Source organism: Siniperca chuatsi, linkage group LG19, assembly GCF_020085105.1.
Source record: "Siniperca chuatsi isolate FFG_IHB_CAS linkage group LG19, ASM2008510v1, whole genome shotgun sequence".
Classification (NCBI taxonomy): Eukaryota; Metazoa; Chordata; class Actinopteri; order Centrarchiformes; family Sinipercidae; genus Siniperca; species Siniperca chuatsi.
In genome coordinates, this window is record NC_058060.1 from 7,427,577 (window position 1) to 7,450,056 (window position 22,480).

At 42.0% G+C, this 22,480-nt stretch overlaps 1 long non-coding RNA gene and 1 pseudogene across 1 annotated transcript; one reads left to right on the plus strand and one right to left on the minus strand.

Annotated features, from left to right (window-relative positions):
• Positions 1-678: 678 nt before the first annotated feature.
• The window catches only part of LOC122866992, a 131,354-nt pseudogene continuing 109,552 nt past the window's right edge, over positions 679-22,480 (plus strand).
• Positions 4,945-12,819, minus strand: LOC122866995. The gene is made up of 3 exons (XR_006375840.1): positions 12,609-12,819; positions 7,278-7,703; positions 4,945-5,553 (listed from the first exon to the last, which is right to left on the minus strand). It is a non-coding gene; the product is annotated as an uncharacterized LOC122866995 (long non-coding RNA).

The following is a 22,480-nucleotide window of genomic DNA, read 5'->3' on the forward strand; positions in this document are numbered from 1 at the left end:
CTCCGATAATTGGCAGCTCCATTTTGAGAAATGTGAAGTTAGCGACACTAGTGACTATAGTCAAATGTATTCCTGGGGCCAGAGCGGGCGACATTGAATCCTATATAAAACTGCTGGCTAAGGATAAGCGTAAATACAGTAAGATTGTTATTCATGTCGGTGGTAACGACTCGGTTACTGAGTCGGTGTGTACATATGCAAAGACAATGAAGGACTCGGTAGTTCGGTAGTTTTCTTTGGGCCCCTGCCTAATCTGACCAGTGATGACATGTTTAGCCGCATGTCTTCATTCCTTCATTCATGGCTGTCGAGGTGGTGTCCAGCAAACGATGTGGGCCTTGTAGATAATTGTCGGACTTTCTGGGGAAGACCTGGTCTGATTAGGAGAGATGGCACTCATCCCACTTTGGATGGAGCAGCTCTCATATCTAGAAATCTGGCCGAGTTTATTTGTTGACCTAAACCATGACAACCCAGAGTTGAGACCAGGACACAGAGTTGTAGTCCTACACGCTTCTCTGTGCTCCCAGAGCAGTTACCCACCCAAACCTCCTTAGTGACGGTGTCTGTCCCCCGACCACTTAAATGAATAAATTAAAAAAATGAAAATAAAAAGTTAACAGAATAGGAGTTATACATAAAAACATAAACAAAATTACCACAGCTGAAATATCACAAATAGCACAACAAAATAGGAGAATTAAATATGGACTCTTAAACATCAGATCTCTGTCATCTAAAGCTATACTAGTGAACAATTTAATATCAGATTATCATATTAACTTATTTTGTCCTACTGAAACCTGGCTGGGTCATGAAGAATATGCTAGCCTAAATGAATCCACTCTGCCCAGTCATTTTAACGCTCACATTCCTCGAGGCACCGGCTGAGGAGGTGGCATTGCAGCCATCTTCGACTCAAGCCTATTAATCAACCCTAAACCTAAAGTAAATTATAACTCATTCGAAAGCCTTGTTCTGTCTTTCACACCCAACCTGGAAAACACGACAGCCAATTCTATTTGTTATAGTATACCGTGCTCCTGGTCCTTATTGTGAATTTTTATCTGAATTCTCAGAGTTTTTATCAAGTTTAGTTCTTAAAACAGATAAAATATTTATTGTAGGTGATTTTAATGTTCATGTGGACGTTGATAATGATAACCTTTGTACTGCATTTATCTCATTATTAGATTCAACTGGCTTCTGTCACAGTGTACATAAACCCACTCTCTGTTTTAACCACACCCTCGACCTTGTTCTGGTACACGGCATTAAAATTAAACATTTAATGGTCTTTCCACAAAATTCTTCTTTATCGAACCATTATTTAATAACTTTTGAATTTCTATTACTGGACTACACGCCATTAGGCAAATACTCCACCAGATGTCTATCTGGCTGTAGCTAAATTTAAGGAAGTGATTCCATCTGCATTTAATTCAATGCCATGTCTCAATATAATAGAGGACTCCTATGCTGATTTCAGTCCCTCCAAAATTGATCATCTAGTTGATAGTGCTGCAGGCTCACTGCGAACGACACTCGACTCTATTGCTCCTCTAAAAAAGAAGATAATAAAGATAAAGATAATAAAACAAACGAGGTTCACTCCATGGTATAACCCCCAAACCTGCAAATTAAAGCAAACATCGCGAAAACTTCAAAGGAAATGGCTTTCCACCAATCTGGAAGAATCTCGTTTAGTCTGGCAAGATAGTCCTAAAACATATAGGAAAGCCCTCTGCAATGCCAGAGCAGCCTACTACTCATCATTAATAGAGGAAAATAAGAACCTTTCAGCACTGTAACCAGGCTGACAGAGTCACAGCTCTATTGAGCCATGTATTCCTATAGCCCTCCTTAGTAATGACTTCATGAGCTTCTTTAATAATAAAATTGTATTTAATAAAGACACAATTCATCACGTCCTGCCCTCAAATGGTACAGATTTATCTTCAAACACAGGAACCTTGGAAACAGCTGTAAAACCTGATATATATTTAGACTACTTTTCTCCTATCGACCTTCTTCAACTTCGATTTCTTCATCTAAGCCATGTTTCTTAGACCCCATCCCAACTGGGCTGCTTAAAGACGTTTTACCCTTAGTTAGCCATTCTTTACTAGATATGATCAGTCTGTCAATTAACAGGCAATGTACCACAGTCTTTTAAAGTAGCTGAAATTAAAAAGCCCACTCTTGATCCAGGGGTTTTGGCAAACTATAGACCTACATCTAACCTTCCCTATCTCTCTAAGATCCTTGAGAAAGCAGTCGCCAATCAGTTGTTTGACCTTCCACAGAACAGTTTATTTGAGTATTTTCAGTCAGGATTTAGAGTGCATCATAGCACAGAGACAGCACTGGTGAAAATGACAAATGACCTTCTAATTGCATCAGACAATGGACTTGTCTCTGTACTTGTCTTGTTAGATCTTAGTGCTGCATTCAACACCACTGACCATCACATCCTATTACAGAGACTGGAACATTTAATTAGCATTAAAGGAACCACACTAAGCTGGTTTAAATCCTATCTATCAGAGTGATCTCAGTTTGTACATGTTAACAATGAATCCTAGTTAGCCACGGAGGTTCCAATGACCAATTCTATTCACCTTATAAATGCTTCCTTTAGGCAATATTATTAGGAAACACTCCACTTTCATTGTTATGCAGATGAAACCCAATTATATCTAACGATCAAGCCAAAATAAACTAATCAGTTAGCTAAACTTTAAGCATACCTTATGGACATAAAAACCTGGATGACCTGCAATTTTCTGATGTTAAACTCAGACAAAACTGAAGTTATTGTACTTGGCCCCAAACACCTCAGAGACACGTTATCTAAATAAGTAGTTACTCTAGATGGCACTGACCTGGCCTCCAGCACCACCATAAGGAACCTCAGCATTTTCTTTGATCAGGATTTGTCCTTTAACTCCCATATAAAACAAACTTCAAGGACTGCCTTTTTTCACCTACAAAACATTGCAAAAATCAGGCACATCCTGTCTCAAAATGATGTAGAAAAACTAGTCAATGCATTCAGTATCAGTCCTTCCTCCTGTCCTCTGTCCTCCTCCCTCTGCTGCTGCTGTGATTCACTGCAGGTAAGTTACCGCTGGTAGAGAGAGTAGGGTCTGGTTTTTCTCAGCCAGCAGCTAAGTTTACAAGAATTTGCCAAATTTTAAGACACATGGCAAACAAACAAAATAGTTAAACTACATACAGACAGCTTCGTCTGAGCTTGTTTGTAACAATTCGCTATTAGCCGAGCTAGCGCGCTGTGCTTGTGTAAACATAATGCCGGTGGATCAGACTGTACTAGTTGTTCTTCACAATGTAGCATTGTCAGGGAAAAAATAGGGTGCGTCCCCTGGACGCGTCGATAGTTAGTTTACTGCGTCCTTTCGGATTTTATTGCGTCAGAGACGCAGGACGCATACCTAGCAACATCACTGTTGGCCTTATTGTTTTATAATACGTTCGACATTTTGGGAAATGCGCTCATTCACTTTCTTGTTGAGAGTTAGATGAGATGATCGATACCTTCTCATATGTATGCGGTAAATATGAACCACCGGCAGCAAGTTAGCTTAGCTTAGTAAGCTAACCGGCTAACTAAGCCAAGCTAAGTAACTTCCTGGAGTCTCGTCATGCAGACTTGCTGTCACTGTGAGGTTGTCAGAAAACCAGCAGAGATTCCAGGAAGTTACTGCGCCTGGCCAAGAAATAGTCCGCATATTATAGCACATAACCCCCTGTAAAACCACAGCTAAAAACAACATATACACTTCGGCCTTTGTATGAACTAAACAAACGAGATATATTTGGTTAATTAGTGAGCTTTGGAGGTGCTGAATTTTGTTACCTTTGGACAGAGCAAGGCTAGCTATTTCCCCCTGTTTCCAGTCTATATCCTATACTAATCTAACCAGCTGCTGGTTTCATATTAGAGTGGTATCAGTCTTCTCATCTTCATCATCTCTTGGCAAAAAAGTGAATAAACGTATTTCCCAAAATATCAAACTATTACTTATAAAAATTCATTGATTAGCAAAATTGCTGTTGAGTAATTTTATGTTCACTGACTAATGTGTTAAACTGCTGTAGTCTACTACATCAGCATACTTAATGAATGATCCATATAACAGTAAGCTGCAGTCTACTTTTCACTCCTCAGACTGTGAGCAACTGCAATCTGTATTCAGTTTTTGCTCCTCACTTTTCATTAAGACTTCACAGCGCTTAATAAGTTCTACCAGACACAAACACACAAATCACATCTGATAAGATAACAACTTGGCCGACGTGCAAAAATGTTGCCCTTCACTGTGTCCACAATGTAATAGCCTAACGCTCAATAAACTACTCGTGGGGGTGGGAGAGTTGGGGGTGTTGTGCGTCAGTGTGATTCATGAAGTCTTTCGACTACACAAACCTCTGCAACTTGTTTGTTTCCTTCAGATTTTGTGTTAAGAGAATTTATTAAGAGAGTAATAAATCACCTCAAGACTACTGAACACAGGAAAACTTGTGCCACCTCCACCTGCATCACACAGGGTATGATTGCTGAAGTTTCTCCATTAGTTCGTAATTTTTGTCAAACATTTCCAAAAATGAAAGAAACTGGGAAAAGTAGTTTTAACCTTGATAGTTTTGAACTGAAATGGTGAATCAACCATTTTGTCACACTCACACGCAGATTTATATTTTCTTCAAGTAATGGCAAACTGATAAACTTCCCTAACACCTCCCAATCAGGTGGCTCAGCCTGATCTGACTTTAAACCTTGATCTGTGAAATCTGTAAAATCACCCTAACTGTTCCACATTACCCAGTTGGTTGAGTGTTTCTCAATGATGCAAACTTTACCAAGATTACATTTTTCCTCAGATTCAAGAGCTCGGATGCACAGACGCTACGCTGCTGGTGTGATGAATCATATGGTGTGTTTGTACGCCTTCTGAAGAAACGCATTTGCTGTGAATGCTCCTCTTGAGCGCTCCTCGTGCATCTCTATTGTCCTCTCCATGCTGATGCTATCAAACATTACAAATGCATTCCCCTGTTATATTTTCTTAGGGGCTTTTCTGTGCTTGCCTTTATCTAAGAGGGGGAGGACAGGGAGTGCTATGACATTTATTGCCGTGTTGGTATGTAAGCGAGTGTGTGCGTGCATACGGTCTCTTTCTCTTTATCTCTGAAGAGCAGGTTAGATACACAGGGTGTTAGAGCACCAGAAAGATGAAGATAGTAACATGTGCTGGAATGCTAGTATCTCACTGGGTTTCCTGCTGAGCACAGTGTGGGAGGGTTCTGCATCTGTATCTCAGTCAGGAGAGACTTCATTCTGAGTCAACAAATAATTTATTGACATGTGCAAAATGAATATGGGAAATGTGAATAGTCTTTGGCGAAGCCGTAGCTGGAATAGGAAACCCTCCCGATGGAGTGTAGACACTGGTGGTGGTGATGGGATGAAGAGAATGCTGAAGATCTGGATGTGATGAGGAGTGGACTTCTGATGAGCTCAACGTGGTCCTGGAAATGATAAACTGGAGGTGAATGGGGTGACAGCTGACCGCAGCAGAGAGTAGAACAGATTTAAAGTTTGACAACGACTACATGATTGGCTGATGGAGATCGTGGCAAAATCTGTTTGGTTTAACTAAAGAGTGAACGCACATAGTCAACTGATAGTAGGAAGAAAGATAATTGTGAATGAATGAAGCATAAAGATAGTCTTCCTGGTTGAACTTACGCTGAGCTTTATGTGTGTGTGTGTGTGGTGAAGCCACTCAAGGGCTTTATGATGCTCATCTGGTCCGGTTTGAGACTGAAAAGCATTCTCTAATAATGCAGCTTCACAAGAGTAAAGTTCCTGAGTTGAAAAACCTAGACCGGTGATTCATCTAGAGCTTAGATCACTGTCGACCACAAGGACATTCACAAGTTTATGATTAAACTCCTGACAGCAAAACAGACAGGACTGCTGGAAGTTCTTAGGACATCCAAGATAAGAGCCGCTGTGGTTAGCAAAACGTGCCGTCTGGCACGGTTTGGCCCTTTGAAGACAGCGCAAGTCAGTAAGCCTCCCGCTCGCAAGGAGAACATATGTGTGAGGGATGCTGCGCCTCACTGACACACATTTATCATTTTGTCTTCCTGCTCACCCCTTAAACAACTCCAGCATTTACATAGCCCAAACAACATCTGTCTTCATGTCAACCTCTTCCCCACAACCTTAAAAACACACCACCGAGTGTAACAGACAGACTGGGTTTACAATCTGGCCTCAAATTAGTTTGTTTAGAAGTTTTGATGTGGCTGGGAGACTTCTAAGCAACCATCTTTTACTAAAGCATGGCAATGAATAAAAGAAGTGCTACAGTATGTTATCAGCTTTCAAAAGGACCTTCAGAAATTGAAATATAAGTATCTTGTTTAAAACAAAAACAACCACAAACTGAATTATTTTAGCCTTTCTATTCAGATGTCATCCATCCTTATTTAGAAGATTTTCATTTAGTTTTTCAACTGTAATCACTAATGTTCAGTGACAAGCTGGGCTAATGGATTTAGTAGCAACTTGTGTCAAATCTTGAGCAGTGCCTCCTTTCAAACAGAAGCGATTTAGATGGACAGAGACTATGGCTGCTCTGATGTATTGTCCATGTTAAAGGAAATGTCACCAAGCAAATAAACAAAAAACAGCTGCTCATTTCAGCCGACATCTGAGTTAATGAAATGAAAGACAGAAAAAATTTGGACTGGAGCAAAGTGCTGCCTTCCTGTAAGAAGGAGGCGGTCATATTGATGGGCTTTACTGAAAGGCGGCTAAAGTGCTAATGTCCACTGAAATGTCATCAGTCAAATCAGCGCCTTCATCTTCTGCTCCCTGTTGCTTCGACCGGGAGATTTCTTTCAGCCCAGCATTGATTGACAGAGGAAGGATTGATGGGGGTTTCTACATGAGCTTGCCTGCCCTGGCGACACATCTATTCCTCTTCAACAGTTTGCTCTGAACAGACAAGACAATGTGACTGGTTGCCTGGTTGAGCATTCCCCCGACATTCCTCTTTTATCTCGAACAGGCAAAGTGACAATCTGTCTAAGCGCACATCACTTATTTTGAAAATCCCTGTTTTTTCTGCACAAGCCAAGTGACTAGCTCCCCATCGTGTATGTGAACTGATTCTGAACAACTACAGCATGTTGGCGTGTCGATGTCCCATGGGCTCAGTCCTGGGCAGCAGATAACTCACTATTGGCGAACGGGAAGTGAAGAGGTGGGAGCGGGAGCTGTGAAGCCGGTCCGAAGGCCTCAGCGGAGGGCCGTGTCTTGCAGGCAGGCAGGCAGGCGGGCGGGTGTGATGAGTGACTGGCACCTGCTCTAGAGGCACCAGATGGCCAGGCGGGGGCCCATGCCAGCAAGGGTGAGGGGACCCTGTGTCACATCTGCAGCCTGTGTCAGGATCCTGGCAGAGCCCCGATGTTCGGCCAGCCGTTGCCACTCAGCAGCCTGCAGTCATGAGGATGAAAATTCAAGTTGGGCAAGGGATGAGTCGAAACACAGTCACGCACCTGATGCTGTGTTGACGTGCAGGGAATCAGTGGCAGTCATCCAAATAGGATCTGAGAGTATGGATAGGAGTCCGAGTGAGATTGGCTTTGGCATCTGGACAGCTTACCTAGGTGAAGTAAAAGTTAGAGCTCATCAAAAAGTTCAGTTTAATTATAGACTCAGCCAGGTGAGTTGCAGTGCCAAAGAAATTATATTCTGAACATATACCTCTCTCTCTCTCTCTCTCTCTCTCTCTCTCTCTAAACCTCTCCATCTCTCTCTCTCTCTCTCTCTCTCTCTCTCTCTCTCTCTCTCTCTCTCGCGGATGGCCGCCCACCATTGAGTCTGGTTCTGTCCAAGGTTTCTGCCTGTTAAAGGAAGTTTTTTCTTACCACTGTAAGCAAGAAGTGCTTGCTCATGGTGGGATTTGTTGGGTCTCTGTAAATAATATTTTAAAGAGTACGGTGTAGACCTGCTCTATAGGAAAAGTGCAATGAGATAACTTCTGTTATGAATTGGCGCTATATAAATAAAATTGAATTGAACTGAACATTCAGCACCAGGGAGCATGGCTCAACTTTCATGTCTGAATCCCTCATAATCCCCATGGAGTGGTATCCATGGTTTGATCTGCACCCGTAGGTTGGTCTATTCATATTCCACATTTCACAGTCCAAGACTTCAACTTGGAGAAATTATGCATCTTGATAGTGTTTTCATTATTTCATGATAGTGTTTTCATTTCATTTCTGCCAAATTAAATGCGAATTAGTGCATGTTTCCATCAACTACCTTTGTGCAATAATATTCAAGAGGATGTGACATTAACTCTGATACATCATGGCATTTCATTGCTACTTTCCACCGCATTTGTGTTTTTTATGAATGAATTTGTCTATTCTGATTTGCCCTGTGGTGTTTTGTGTTCAGCCACAATGGTGATAGAGAGGGGGGTATTGTGCACCCCATGACCTGGAGTCAAACTGGGGACATACACCCAAGACACTGCCACTTTAATTTCATTATCCTTTTGGACTGGGGAAGTTGTGGTTACGTAAACCATCAACCCCGCTATCGTTATTTTTTGGGTTACAGGAGGCATGTAATGGTGATGTGCAGCATGGCATGAATACTTTGTCTACAGTAGAAGAAGCAGAAGCAGGTACTACGTCAAAGTGCATCTGAACAATTAGTTTCTGCGAGTCTTTATCGAATCTTCTCTTTTCAACATGCCAAATTTTCCATCTCAGCAAGTGTGATATTTGAGGTTTTTTGAATTTCTGGTGTTTCCACTCAAGTTTTTAATACAAAAATTTTAAATGCACATAAAAACAGGTGGATAGAAACATTTCTAGTGCCCGCATCTTCCATGTAGGACAACTTGTTTCAGTTTTGTGAATGTCTCTTACATTCTTTCTTATTTGAATGGAAAGTTTAGTATATAAATGTGTATGTATATGTGGCATTCTGTATGACAACACTGAAATCAGACACAACGGTCTTGTATGGCCTATTGACCCCTACTGATCAACCATCCACCCTGGGTCCATCCTCAGGGACACGCCATCTAGCAGAGCTGAGCAGAACGTCAATACAAAAGGTGATGCTCTCCTCTCTCCCTCTCCGAGGACTGCTGCTGTGATAGAAGCAGCGTCATCTACCAGTGGAATGTGGATGGAGTCAGACAAGCCTGCAAGTTCTTTCTCTCTTTGTTGTGTGGCCTTTTCAACCCACCACCGAGTCCTGAGGGCGACTGACTGGCTGAGACTATCCAGCTCAAAGACAGCTCCACTGATCAATATTTGAGCAGCTCGGTGCTGCCTGAGCTCCCCATCCATGTCATCGGGGTCCCCGTTCCTCGCTGGGACAAGTGCCAGGACATGCCGGGCTGTTTGAGGCCCCCTTATTGAGGTGATCCAGTACTAGCAGTTAGAACATCCCTTGATCCATTATAGATGAACTTGGGAATTTGCTGGCAAGGTGTACGCGTGTAATTGAAGGAAACAAGGTGGCAACATTGGTGCATAACGAACAAACACGTGTACATGCTGAACATATGCCAAACACACAAACACGTGCATTCACGCCCTAAACTATCGAAACACACACTCACACACAAACAAAAAATCCACTATCTTATCTTAATACATCATACAGAGGTCTGAACAACAAAATAGGTTGGCTACTCAGGACCCACCACAAGAAGAAGAGGTGGGTGGATGACAGAAAGTGATCTTTCATCATGCACTGTTTAAGGCTAAAACAGCTGTTAAAGCAGAATCGTGGGCTTAGAAAAGAAGTGTGTGTCTGCATGCTTGTGTGTTTGAGAGCTCCCCACCTACGCAAAATGTTCAAATTACAAATGTGATCCAGCAGAACTATCATTGCAGCGAAGGATGGAAGGAGCTTCTCCCTTTGATCACAGCAGAGCTGGTTGCCACAAATAGCCATTCTTCAAAACCAAAAGTCCACCAGTAGAAAATTGTTTGTGACAGTCTCCAAATACTTTGACGCAACAACTGAGGCCACAAAAACACATGAAAAAGAAGTCCTGAAAGGTTCATCCTCCATTCAAAGTGTTTTATAACCTAAATTTAGACTTTGGAATTCTTTCATATTCTGCTTATTGACTAACTATAGCCCAGACTTGCATTTATTTTGCTGATAATTCATACAGTAAATCTGTTTTTTTTTTTGGCATCCTATCAAATAAAGCAATACTTTGATCAGTGTCTAATTACATGAGAGAGAGAGAGAGGAGAATTGTGTTGCCTGATAAATACTTTGGAATACATTATCAGTTGGATGTATGCAGAGCGCTGATTTATTTTGTTGCTCTCGTAATGCTCTGTTAATTAGAAGAAGGGAGGGATGTTTAATTAATGCTGGTGGGGAGGATTAAGGACAGGGGGGCAACAGCTTTCAACTTGTCAATTAGAAACACGAACGTAAAACAACAAAAGCCAGATAACTGACAGATACACCAACCGAACACAAACAAGATGCTAACAAGGCTCTGCAACCCAGTTTGTTATTGCTGCTGCTGGTTTCCATTCAGGTTGAAAGTGGTCTTTTTGTTTTGTTTTCATGTTTTGCTGTCAGGAGTCACATAAAATTTTCTCACACTTCTGCCATGTTAGTTTGTGTTTTCAGGGAAGAAGAAGTAGACTTCAAGGAAAAATAGTTACATCTCCAATGTATTTCGAAATGTGGCCCAAAATTGCTTTTCATCACAGTTGTGTATTCCGTTCGTTGATGCCATGACATGGGAGAAACCAGCTGTACTACCCTTACAGAAAATACTTTTTTCTTTGCTTGAAGAATGCCGAATGCCTCACAGATCCTTTTCCACCTATCACTATTCTGTATGTGTACACATATGCAGGATACAAATTATTACAGATTTGCTCTGTAAACTCCTGGTCTCCTGTCTTGCTTCTCCAAGTCTCCCTCAACCTTCTGACATGAAACTGTAGATTTATTTCATTCACTGTTTCCTTGGCAACTCTCTCTGAGAGACCAGCAAGGTTTCAGCAGGAGACAGAGTGCAGCAGTGGAGTCATTATTTACTGCAGGGCTCAAGCTCTGATATTCACTGACATGCTTTACAGCATCACCCATGTGTTTTCTCCCATGTCTATTTCAATCCCTCACATCAGGGTGTACGTAATTACAGTCTCCATGGCGATGCTGTTGGTCGGGTTACTGACTGGACATTTTGAAATACAGTAATTATCTATTATGAAAAAAAGAGAGAAAATTCCCTCATTGTTTTTTGTTTGTGGCAGGTGGAAAATACACCTAAAAGTTACATGTTTAATACAGCTCGTTGAGATTCATTTGCAAATATGTGCTTCAAGGCTAATTAGAAGAGTTATTATATGTGCTAATCACTGTTTGTTGGTTCAACGTCCTCACAATGAGGCAAGGCAGGCGGCAAGGCCACCTTTTACTGGGTGATAAATCTAAATTTGAAAAGTGTGAAATTCAATAAGCCGGGGTCTTAATTACCGCCCATGTTCACTTTCTCTATTCATCCATGACCATAAACTGAATAAGATTGCTCGAAGCAGCTGTAGCATGCATGAAGAAACAAATGGCGTTCACCTTGTCCCAAACCCATACATCATCAGCTGTCAAGACCAGGGCAATGTTAGTTCACTTTCATTAGTAAACATTTTATGAACTTTGGTTAACAATTAGATACTGCAATACAAGTTACCCCAATTTTGTTCCCATTCATCAAAGTTTTCTTTCACTTGCAGGTTATAGTAACAGAAATGCAAAGGAAAATCATGAAATGTAAAATTCACAATTTCACTATTCACCTAAAAACTATAAAACTTGCATATTGCTTAACAATTTAGATTTTATCTACTTTAATTAGTTTTTTAGCTACGCTAAAGGCATGGCTCTAGGGGTGGCAATGTTTTTCCATCAGTCAGTCCACCACTTTGGTCCAGACTGAATTATCTCAACAACAGAAATTCATAGAAATTCAGCTGTAGGCTACTTTGTGTTTACTGTAGTTCTAATGGGCAAATATTAGCATGCTAAGATGCTAAACTAAGATGGTGAACATGGTAAACATTGCACCAGGTAAACACAGCATGTTCACTGCATTGTCACTGTGAGCATGAAGGCATGCTGACGTTAGGATTTAGCTCAAAACGCAGCCTAAGTACAACCTCACAGAGCCGCTAGCATGGCTGTACACTGTTTTCCTATGTTTCTCTTGCTGTTACCACTTGAATTTTTCCACTTTTCAATAAAGCACGATCCTGTCTTGTGTTATCTTATCTTATTTTACACTGTTTGGACAGAAATATGTGGAAACCCATTAGGAGGAACTATGGTTTAGGCCCCGCAGCTCCACTTAAGGGAAATCTTAATGCTACAACTTACATTGATACAATGATATTTTATTCTTCCAACGTTGTGGCAGCAATTTGGGGAAGGCCCTTTCCTGTTTCAGCATGACAATACCCTGTGCACAAATGTTCCCAGTATGGTGTGGAAGAATTTGACTGACCTGCACAGAGACTTGACATCAAGCCCATCTAACATCTCCGATATAATATATAATAATTGGAACGCTGACTGCAGCTAGGCCTTATCATCCAACATCAGTGGCCGACCTCGCTTCGCTTGTGGCTGAATAGGAGCAAACTGTCATGATCCGGCTCTGCCCCTCCCTCATCCCTATTGTTTTCATTTGTCCCCTGTGTGTGTCTGTGTGTGTCCTGGTCTAGGCGTGGCAGTCCATCTCTCTCCTACACACCTGCAACCAACCACTCATCAATCCCTTGCCGCCAATTCCCCTGCACACCTGCGGTTCATCCAATCATCCAGCTCCAGCAGTATAAAACCCCGGCTCTCCTCTCCAGTCTTTGCCAGATCGTTAGTTTATCTATGTGGTACAGACAACCGGCCCAGGCACTGGCTTGTTGTTAGCACGTGTCTTTTGAATTTGGTTAACCTGTGTGTTTCCCTGTGTCTCAGGATCATACTGTCCTGTGTAATCTGCCCGCCCGCCTGCTTACCAGCCTGTTCTCTGTGACATTCCCAGCCTGTCTGTCTTCCTGCCTACGTCACCGTGAGACTTCAAGTCAGCCTCTCAAACCCCTCTGCTCCCAGCATTATGAAATAAACAGTTTGAACGAAGTGTCTGAAGTCCTGTTTTTGGGTCCTGAGCATTACTAAACGCAACACAAATCCCTGTAGCCAGGTTTAAAAATCTTGTGAAAAACCTTCCCAGAAGAGTGGGAGCTGTTAACACAGCAAATTAGTTAAATGGTTTATTAATGAGATTGTATCTTATCCTAAAATTCAAGTTTTGCTGCGGTGATATTTTAACATAAAAAAATAAAAATGTATTTTAGTACAACGAATGTGGCACACAGTCATGATGTGGTATGAAATATGCACTTTTCTAATGTAATTTCTAATTTGATTTTATTTATCATTGTTCTAATACAAAATATATTAAGTAAGCTCAGATTCAATTGAGCTTGAAAATGATCCAAAAAAATAAATAAAAGCAATCCTGTCAGAGCCCCACATCATCCCTGCCTGTTCTTTGTCTTGCTAGCTGTTAATGACCAGTTTTGAAGCATCACTTTTCTCCACAAATGGAACACCTTGAAACAAAGAGTTGTGCCTGTCAAAGCAATGTGATTCCAAACACCCACCAAGCCTCGACAGACACGCAGGTGTTATTGGAGCCCTTCTCCTTGACTGACCTTGAGGATAGCCTTGCACCAAACATCGTCTTTGTCTCTGAAATGGCAGCAATTAGCGGCTGGAGCCAAGCGGAGGGGTTATTTTGAACGTGCAAGGGGGCAAACAGAGCGAGGAAGGAGTGCATGGGGAGACAGGAGACCTGAGCGAGCCACAGGGGCCCGGAGTGGGAGGCAGAGAGAGGGAGAGCCAGAAGGTCAGGGATAATTAGAAGCCTTTGTGGCCCTCTCAAGAGGCTCAGGAGGAAGCCCACAGATGGGCCCTCAGCTCCCAGACAGCTTGGAAAGGGTGATACACACACATACACACACACACACTCAAATACACCTGAGGGATGCCATTGTGAAAGCAGACAAACAAGTGACAGTGGATACAGGTGTATTTTAAAGAAGGATCTACAGGAAAAATGAAAGGCTGGAGGCTGACTAAACCTCATTTTTTGCCTAATTGATACTAAGTCTGTTTTCTGTAATAGATAAACAGCTATAATGACAGCTATTTCAGCATTTTTCCAAGGGGATGCTGTTGTACAAAAATTACATTCTGGCAGCCAGTTTTCTTATTCACAACACATGATCCTTATGACATCACACAGTTGTGCTGGCTGAATTAACTTTTTCGCTGTGGAATGTGCTGCCACCAGTGTTTGACTTTTAACTTCAAATGTCAATTATGTCACCTGGGTCCACATCCGGCCATGAGCCTTCCTTTCTCAGTGACCCGGTAAAAAATCAATTAAAGTAACCGTGACTTGTTGGGCCTCAGGTATAGAAAATGCGAAATAGCCGTGATACTGGCAATTAATGACCTGACATTTCTACCCAGGCTCCATGCAAATCCACTGTCTAAGTGTTTAATAGTGAGGTGAGAGAGATCATTTCAGAGGGGCAGCAATTTTGTTGTCTGCAGGCGGAAGCAGTATGACACGTATACATGGACACATCCACATCCAGACTTGTGTTGAATGGAATAACATTCATTTTCCTGGAGCCAGTAATACCCATCAGTTAAGGCCTTGACAAGCAGCGGGCCTCACAAGGCTGTTTGGGAGCTAACCTGCTGATATAAGCGCTTCTGTCGCCGTCAGTTGTCTGTCAGTCAGGTAACATCTCCATTAGGGGGTGTTGATGGCAGACCTTACCATCACTGTCATCTGATTAATATAAAAAGCACTCACTATTGCCATACAGCTGGCATTTATAATTTACCTTTTCGGTATGCAGCCTTGTTTACTCGGACTGTTTTTGCTGAGGTGAAATCATTTCTGAAAGAGCGGGACATGGAGAGGGATCATACAAATGCCCTTACTGCTTTATATTCTGTTGCTGCTGGTGCCATAACATCTTTCTGTGTTTTGGAGTTGGTGTAGTGAGTGATGTAAATGGTAAACAAATGTATTATGACAGAGGGTCAACATTCAAGCACTGCAGCACTGACAACCGAGGCAGTAGGAAGAAATGACTTCTGATTGATATTTTGCCTCTTGTCAGCAGAGCAATTTCAACCTGAGCAGATGGACAGGATTGAAAGTTTCCCCCTGCAGAGATACTGTGTTTTGCTTCACTGCTATGTAAATAACTTGTGTGTGTAACATTTTAATGAAGGTTGGGGGGGCAGAACTAAGTGGATGTCTTGGCTAAGATGTATGGGTCACCTGCAGTAAATCTTTGCATGATAGATTGTGTGTAATTGCTAATCTTTGTTTAATCTGAAGCTTAGTGTTTGGCATGCTAATTCAGCATCATTCATGGCATGTAAATATCAGCTAAATGTCACATTCATTAGGGATGTAGAGCCGTCTGGATGTGGGACAGCCCTTCTTTCTCTCTTTGCACTGGATGTAGATGAGTGAACATGCTACTGCTATGGGGCATGGGGTGGGGGAGACGGGGATCCCCAATCTGGGGTCGTCCTCAGAGACCATAGCCTTCTATATATGTGTGTGTGTGTGTGTGTGTGTCCATGCATGAGATGTACAAATGTGTGTGTGCTGGCATCAAATCCATTATGCAGTTTTTTTTTTTCTTTTTCCTCAGCCTTGTGCCGCTAATGAACAATGACTTGATTGGAGACTGCAGTGTGAAATGTCAGCTGTCTGTTTGTCTGTATGTGACATGTCATTTTGACAGGAGCGGTTTTCCTCCATCATTTCACAGCCTCTCCATTTGTTTTTGCAAAGGTGTTTATATGTTCTCAATGCGGCAGCTCTTCTCACCAGGAACCATTAAGAAAACTCATAGATCATTCCCATTTCTCATGCTGTGCTGCTGACATGCGCAGCATTTGGCCCAATTATTCCTGTTTCCATTGTAATGATGGATTGCATATGTGCATATTTATATTTTTCAAATGCCCTTTGCACATGGAGGAATGGATCATTCTCCTTGTCCATCACTAAATGTTCGTCCACTTTATTTCAGCTGAATTAACCACATGAGCAATCATCACACTAACCTCCCTGTGCTCTGGTGAACAGCAAAACCCAGGTTTGGCTTGGTTCAATACTGTGAACTTTTTGAGTATTGATAGCAGTACATAGAAGGTCAACCAGATGGCCAATATCTTCCTACTTCCTGTTCCCATCATCATCCATCCCAGGATCCTCTAAGCTCTCTTCAGTGAGGAAGAAGATCCCTGTAGTGTCGTGTTGATTCTGACTGGCAAAGCCACAGCTTTGGCCTTTTCCCCTCCAGGCCCGCAATGGAGTAAATTAGGGAGTGTGTGTGTGTTTGGCAATTATCAGGAGGCAGAGGTGTAGATGTGGGTGCTGCCCTGATAATTAGCTAAATAGCATTCTAATGGTCGACCACGCCATCTGTCCAAAGGGGTGGGACACAGAAAAGGTCTCACACATTTTTAATGAGGCTCAATATTCACACAGAACAATAATAGGACTGCACAGCGTGACTCAAACACTTGCATTTTAGCAAAAAAGTATTATGATGCGCTACAATCAGTCCACTGCTGTCTAATTCATTAGCTTTTTACCTAGCATATCCCATTCCTCACTTTTCTACCCCCCCCCAAAAAAAAAAATCAGCACATACACAAACACATGTGGTCCTATGGGCACTCCACACAGCTGCATAATGTCAAGTCTGAAAAAATAACCCTAATGTTGTCATAAAGGTTATCTCAACTTCTTTTTGGAGACAAAAATCCTGCTTCAATTTTGACCATTCTTTTTTGAAGTTGTCTATCGTGATAATAAATCACTGGAGTACCCCTTTAATTTACAGACAGAAAGAAAAATGCAGACACATAATGATAAATAACTGCAAATTTATATCCACATATGATGTACACTCTAGGCTTACTTCCTGGAAAACAGTGCATCTTAAGTGGTGACCTCATGCTGCAGTATAATAAGTGTAACTAAAACAAGACTGAGAGTCTACAGTCATGCTCTGTGAGGCTGTACTTAAACATAGCGGTGCTTTGAGCTAAATGCTAAAGTGAGCCTGCTAACATGTTCACACTGACTAAATGCTTACTTGGTGATGTTTAGCAGGTGTAATGTTTACCATGTTTGCCACCTCAGTTTAGCATGTTAGCATGCTAATATTTGCTAATGAGCACAGTTGCTAATGGGAAGGTCATTAGTTTTGCAAGTAGTTAGGCATAAACCAAAGTATTGGACAAATGAAATTTTGACCTGATGTAGGCACCAGATGAAAAGTCACAGATGTCTGGACCATATCTTATGGCAATCCATCTAATAGTTGTCAAAACATTTAACAAAAAACCTTTATAGTGGCACTAGAGGAACAGTCAGGGGATTACCAAAAGTCATCAGAATTGAATCGCTTGGGGACCATGAATGTCTGTACAAACTTTCATGGCAATCCATCCAATAGTTATCAAGACATGTCAGTAAAAAACAAAAAAGTCAGCCTGCTGGTGATGCTACAGTAAAAGTTCACCAAAGTCAGTAAGTAATTGATCCTCTGGGGACCAGGAATGTCTGTACAAAATATCAAGGCAATCCATCCAATAGTAGTTGAGATATTTTAGTCTGAACCAAAGTGGTGGAGCAACCTACAGAAAGACAGACCGACATTGCCATCCCTAGAGCCATGCCCCTAGCGTGGCTAAAAATCCAACCACTACTACTCCATCACAAACTTTTCAACAATTCACAAAAAAAAAAAAAAAAAAAGACAGCTGCTGGTTGGGCTCGACCTGGGTGTTCATCACAATTAGATCCAAATATGAAGCCCTTACCAGGTAGAAAACACAAAATGGAACCTGTATGAAACCACTCCATAACTATACCATGGGCTGGTAAGAGAGAGACTAATGGAACTGGTGTACCGAAGTACAAGGAGTAATGTTTGATGATTAAAAACACTTGAGAGGTTGATGCTGTACAACAGGCATCATCAATGTAACAGCAGTTTGCCTGCAAAATCAAAGCTGAGGAGGTCTCCTTTTCTTTTATCAATACCTTGTTCACTTTTTTAGTTGATTTATTTAATTTTATTGTCAGAATAATGCAACATTTGCCTTCTGTGAGCCTCCATACTGTGACTGGTGATTGCAATTGGTGGGAACTTCTGATGAGGTGAAAGCAATTGAGCAGACACCCTGAAGCAGAAGAAAATGCTGGCACCATGCAGCCAGAGGTAGAAGAAAATGCCAACCTCACATAAACCACTGTGTCAACAAAAACTTAAACCAATTTTGTAAATAACTGGAGGATGGACTGGTTGGAGAAAGGGAGGGCAAAGCGGCGCCATCGTTCGCTGTGAGGCCAGCAATCAGTTTCCAGAAGTCTCAGACAGACAGAATCTCTGTGGCAGATTTTTTTTTCAATATGCAACATAAATATATTATTTCAGTGAGTGGCTCTACTCTCTGAAACAAATGCTATGGTGGCCACAAATATTTTAAATGTTTATATTTAGCTTAATCTACAGAGAACCAAGTGTCTGCAATCATACCTCATGCAAAACACAATGTTTGGAACGCATGTTGATGGCTGCGGCACTTTCTCTACTTGTAGATAGTCTCTTTAAGCATATAAGACAGCATATCGATCGAGTATAATGAGGTGGGTCACGGGCTAGCCATTAGTGAACACGGGCTCAAGCAGAACGTGAAGAGATGGGTGGGTGAATGCTAGCTACTGGCTTTTTAATAAGAAACCAGTGGGCCCTCATTTTTAACCACTCAAGGAGAGGCGTTGTCAATTGATTTCATTCTTCAGCTAGAAATATTGATAGGCTTCATGCTCTTTGTTGTGGAAAATCAATGACAGGAGTCCTGAAGAGAATATGGAGAGATGGAAAAAGAGAACAAGACTGAGAGAAGGTTGGAAAAAGAGAGCTTGTTATATACAGCCACCACTAGTGTTACACTGGACAATAATACAATTCAATGTAAGAAAGCTAGTACAGGAGAGATGGTGTGATTTCCTGACAGAATGGCTAAATGGAAAGGAAAAGGGAAGGAAAGGATAGTATGAGGAAGGAGAAGAATAAAAGAAAAGGAAGGGAGAAGAGAGAAAAGGAGACGAAATGAGAAGAGATGATAGGAAAGAAAGAGAAAAAGGAATTGAAAGAAAAAAGGACAAGGAAATGATAGGACATGAGAGGAGAGAAAAGATAAGGAAAAGAATGAAGATACAGGTGAGCAAAGGAGAGGAATCAAAGGGAAGAAAATAGAAAGGGAATGTGGGGGAGAAAAAGGAGAGGAAGGAAAGCGAAGAAGAGAAAGATAAGAAGATGAATGGAAATGAGAGACAAGAGGAAGGAGAGAAAAGAAAAAGGAAAGGATTGGATGAAAAGGATAGAGAAGGAAAGGAAAGGACAGAAAGAGGGAGGAGAGAAAAGGGAAAGGGAAGGGAAAGAAGCGGGATATATAACAAGGACACTGGAAAACATCACTAGGGCGTATAAAACACAAAGAGTGCGGTCTGACAGACTGATTATTTGAGCGTGACCCCTCAGGCTCCACAGAAAGGGGTCCACTGCATGTTGGTCTCCCCACAGACGAAGCTCTATGGCTCTGATGACACAGCCAGCCGAGTCCCAGGACTGAAGAGGCCTGTAGAGCAATGACGGGCCACGACAGAGCTAATTACCCCTCAGAGACATGAAGAGAATCACTCAGCTGTGTCACACACACACACACACACACACACACACACTGAGAGCACAGATTAATCCTATTCCCCCTCTTCTCTGGTGACAGAGACTTTTTAATGAATCAAGAGAGGTTTTTAAAGCATCTTGTGTCTTTCACTCTCCCTCCTCAATTTAATTTGAAAGTAAAATCTCCATTTTCCCTGGGTCGATCAATGACAAAAGCTTATTTGGATTGACCTGAGTGATTTTTATGCCGTTTGTGCGATTGTTCAGATTCAAACATTTTCATGCGGCGACACATTTCATCATCTCATTTGTATTCCTGCTATGCCGATGTTTGTCTGATTTGATATATGCAAGAGAACTGAAGCGATCAGTGCAGTCGCTGGTAATGGCACCTGCTCAGACTCTGCTAAATAATTGGACCGACACTTTTCCACTCCAATTTGTTGAACACTCCTTCAGACTGAGAGATGATAGACGTTAGCCTTGATAAGTGTCGCATTGTCAGATGCAACTCGCATAAGAACATATCCACATGAATGATGCAGACTACTGCAGCTATCAGCGGTCCTAATGTTTCAGCACAGTTTCAGGAACAGTTGTGGGTTCCTGCTCCTCTCAAGACAGTTCATTTTTGAGTTTCTGGGTCAGTTTTGGATTAATTTAACCCTAACCCTAACTATGATGCAGTATTTTCTTCCCAGTTGCAATGCACAGAGTACTGAATTTGCTACAGTTGTGATTTGCAGACTGGCTTCTTCTCCATTTCAATGGCAACTGAGGCTAAACCATCCTTCATACCAAACTGATGGGAAAAAGATGAATTCACACACTCAACAGTGGTGTTAATGGAATGGCATAATTTTGCTAACAATCCCACAATCCAGTACTTCCCATTTAATTAAATGCTGAAAAGACGGTTATGACTGTATGGCTTGTGAATCCAAGATAGTGCAGTCTTACTCCTAACAGTAACACTTAAAGGACCAGTGTGTAGGATTTAGTGGCAAGTAGCGTTGGAACTGCAGTTTGCAACCATTTGAATACCGCTCGGATCATCCTCCCGTTCCAAGCGTGTGGGAGAAACTACAGTGGCCACGAAACTCGCGAAAAACGCAACAGGCCCTATCTAGAGCCAGTGTTTGGTTTGTCCGTTCTGGGCTACTGTAGAAATGTGGTGGTGCAACTTGGCGGCCTCTGTGGAAGGGGACCCGCCCCTTATGTAAATAAAAACTGCTCACTCTAAGGCTCTTATTTTCATTATACACTAATGACAACATACTTTACAATACAATTAATATTATATTCCATTTCTGCCAATAGCGCCTCCTAAATGTTACACACTGGACCTTTAAATTGAAGCCCTACCCCTTTTAATTAAAAATATTACAGTTCAGTACTCAACAGCAGTCCTCATAGTGTAGATTAGATGGCTTGTCAGTGGCAAAATTGTTGGTGTGACATCAGGAACTTATGGGCTCTGGGGGGCTGAATGATGAGCACCTTGTGTGTCATCACCATGCTTTCTCCTGAGGCTCCCGTGGGTGTCCTTCCCCAAAGGCAACACTCTCCCTGATGAGCCAGCACCAGAACAATAACTAGCTACCAGCTGGTTGTGACAGTAGAGGCTTTCATGTGCCAATGTGTTAATTGTGTAAACCTGCCAATCTTTCAATCAGTGTTGACTTTTCACTGTATACTTTTCTGGGGTTTTTTTTGTAACTCTTTTTTTTTTCATATTCCCTGTTGTGTGGGCTATCACTATTCATCTGTCATTTCAGAATGCTGCAAATGTCAATGACATGCAGCAGCTGGAGTGAAGACTTCACAAACTGTAGCATTATATAGCTCCAAACTGGCACATCATGGGGCATATGACATATTTCAACTCACGTGTACTCTGAGCTAGGAACACACGCTCACACACACACGTATGTGTATGTAGGGGGAAGTTTCTCCATGATTTATAGCCTGAAGAGAGTACAAGTATGGGGGGATTTGCAGGACCCCTTTTGATCTCTACCTCCTGCAACCCCCACAACCCCTCTTCTCAGCACTATTTTCTCTAAATGTCTCTTCTAAACATGGTCATTTCAGTTGCAAACAACACCTGAGTGTTCAATCCTCCCATGCACAAGTATGTGTGTGTGTGTGTGTGTGTGTGTATCAGCTACTATCCCGGGCCCCGGTGGGCCATCTATCTGAGGCGGCCACACCACGGGAGATAATGTGCCTCCCTTTCCTTCCCAGCTGCCCCGCCAGGACCACAGAGGTGTGAATGAATTCCTGTCTTTATTTCATTTAACACTGGGGCCCTCGGAGGAGAGAGGGAGAGAGATGACGAGGAACAATAAAGAAGGTGACAGAAGGTGGGAATGATACTTCCTTTCCCTGTCCCCCGCCAAACAGGGGAGCGTGCTGTAAATGGCTGTGACTGTGCAAGACACCTGACAGCACGAGTGATTTCCAAGGCACCTACAAATGGTCTGTAGACAGGCCTTACGCATCTTAACACTTATTTTTCCCTTTTCTCCTCCTCCTTCCCCTTTCTTCCACTTTCCCCTCTCCTCCT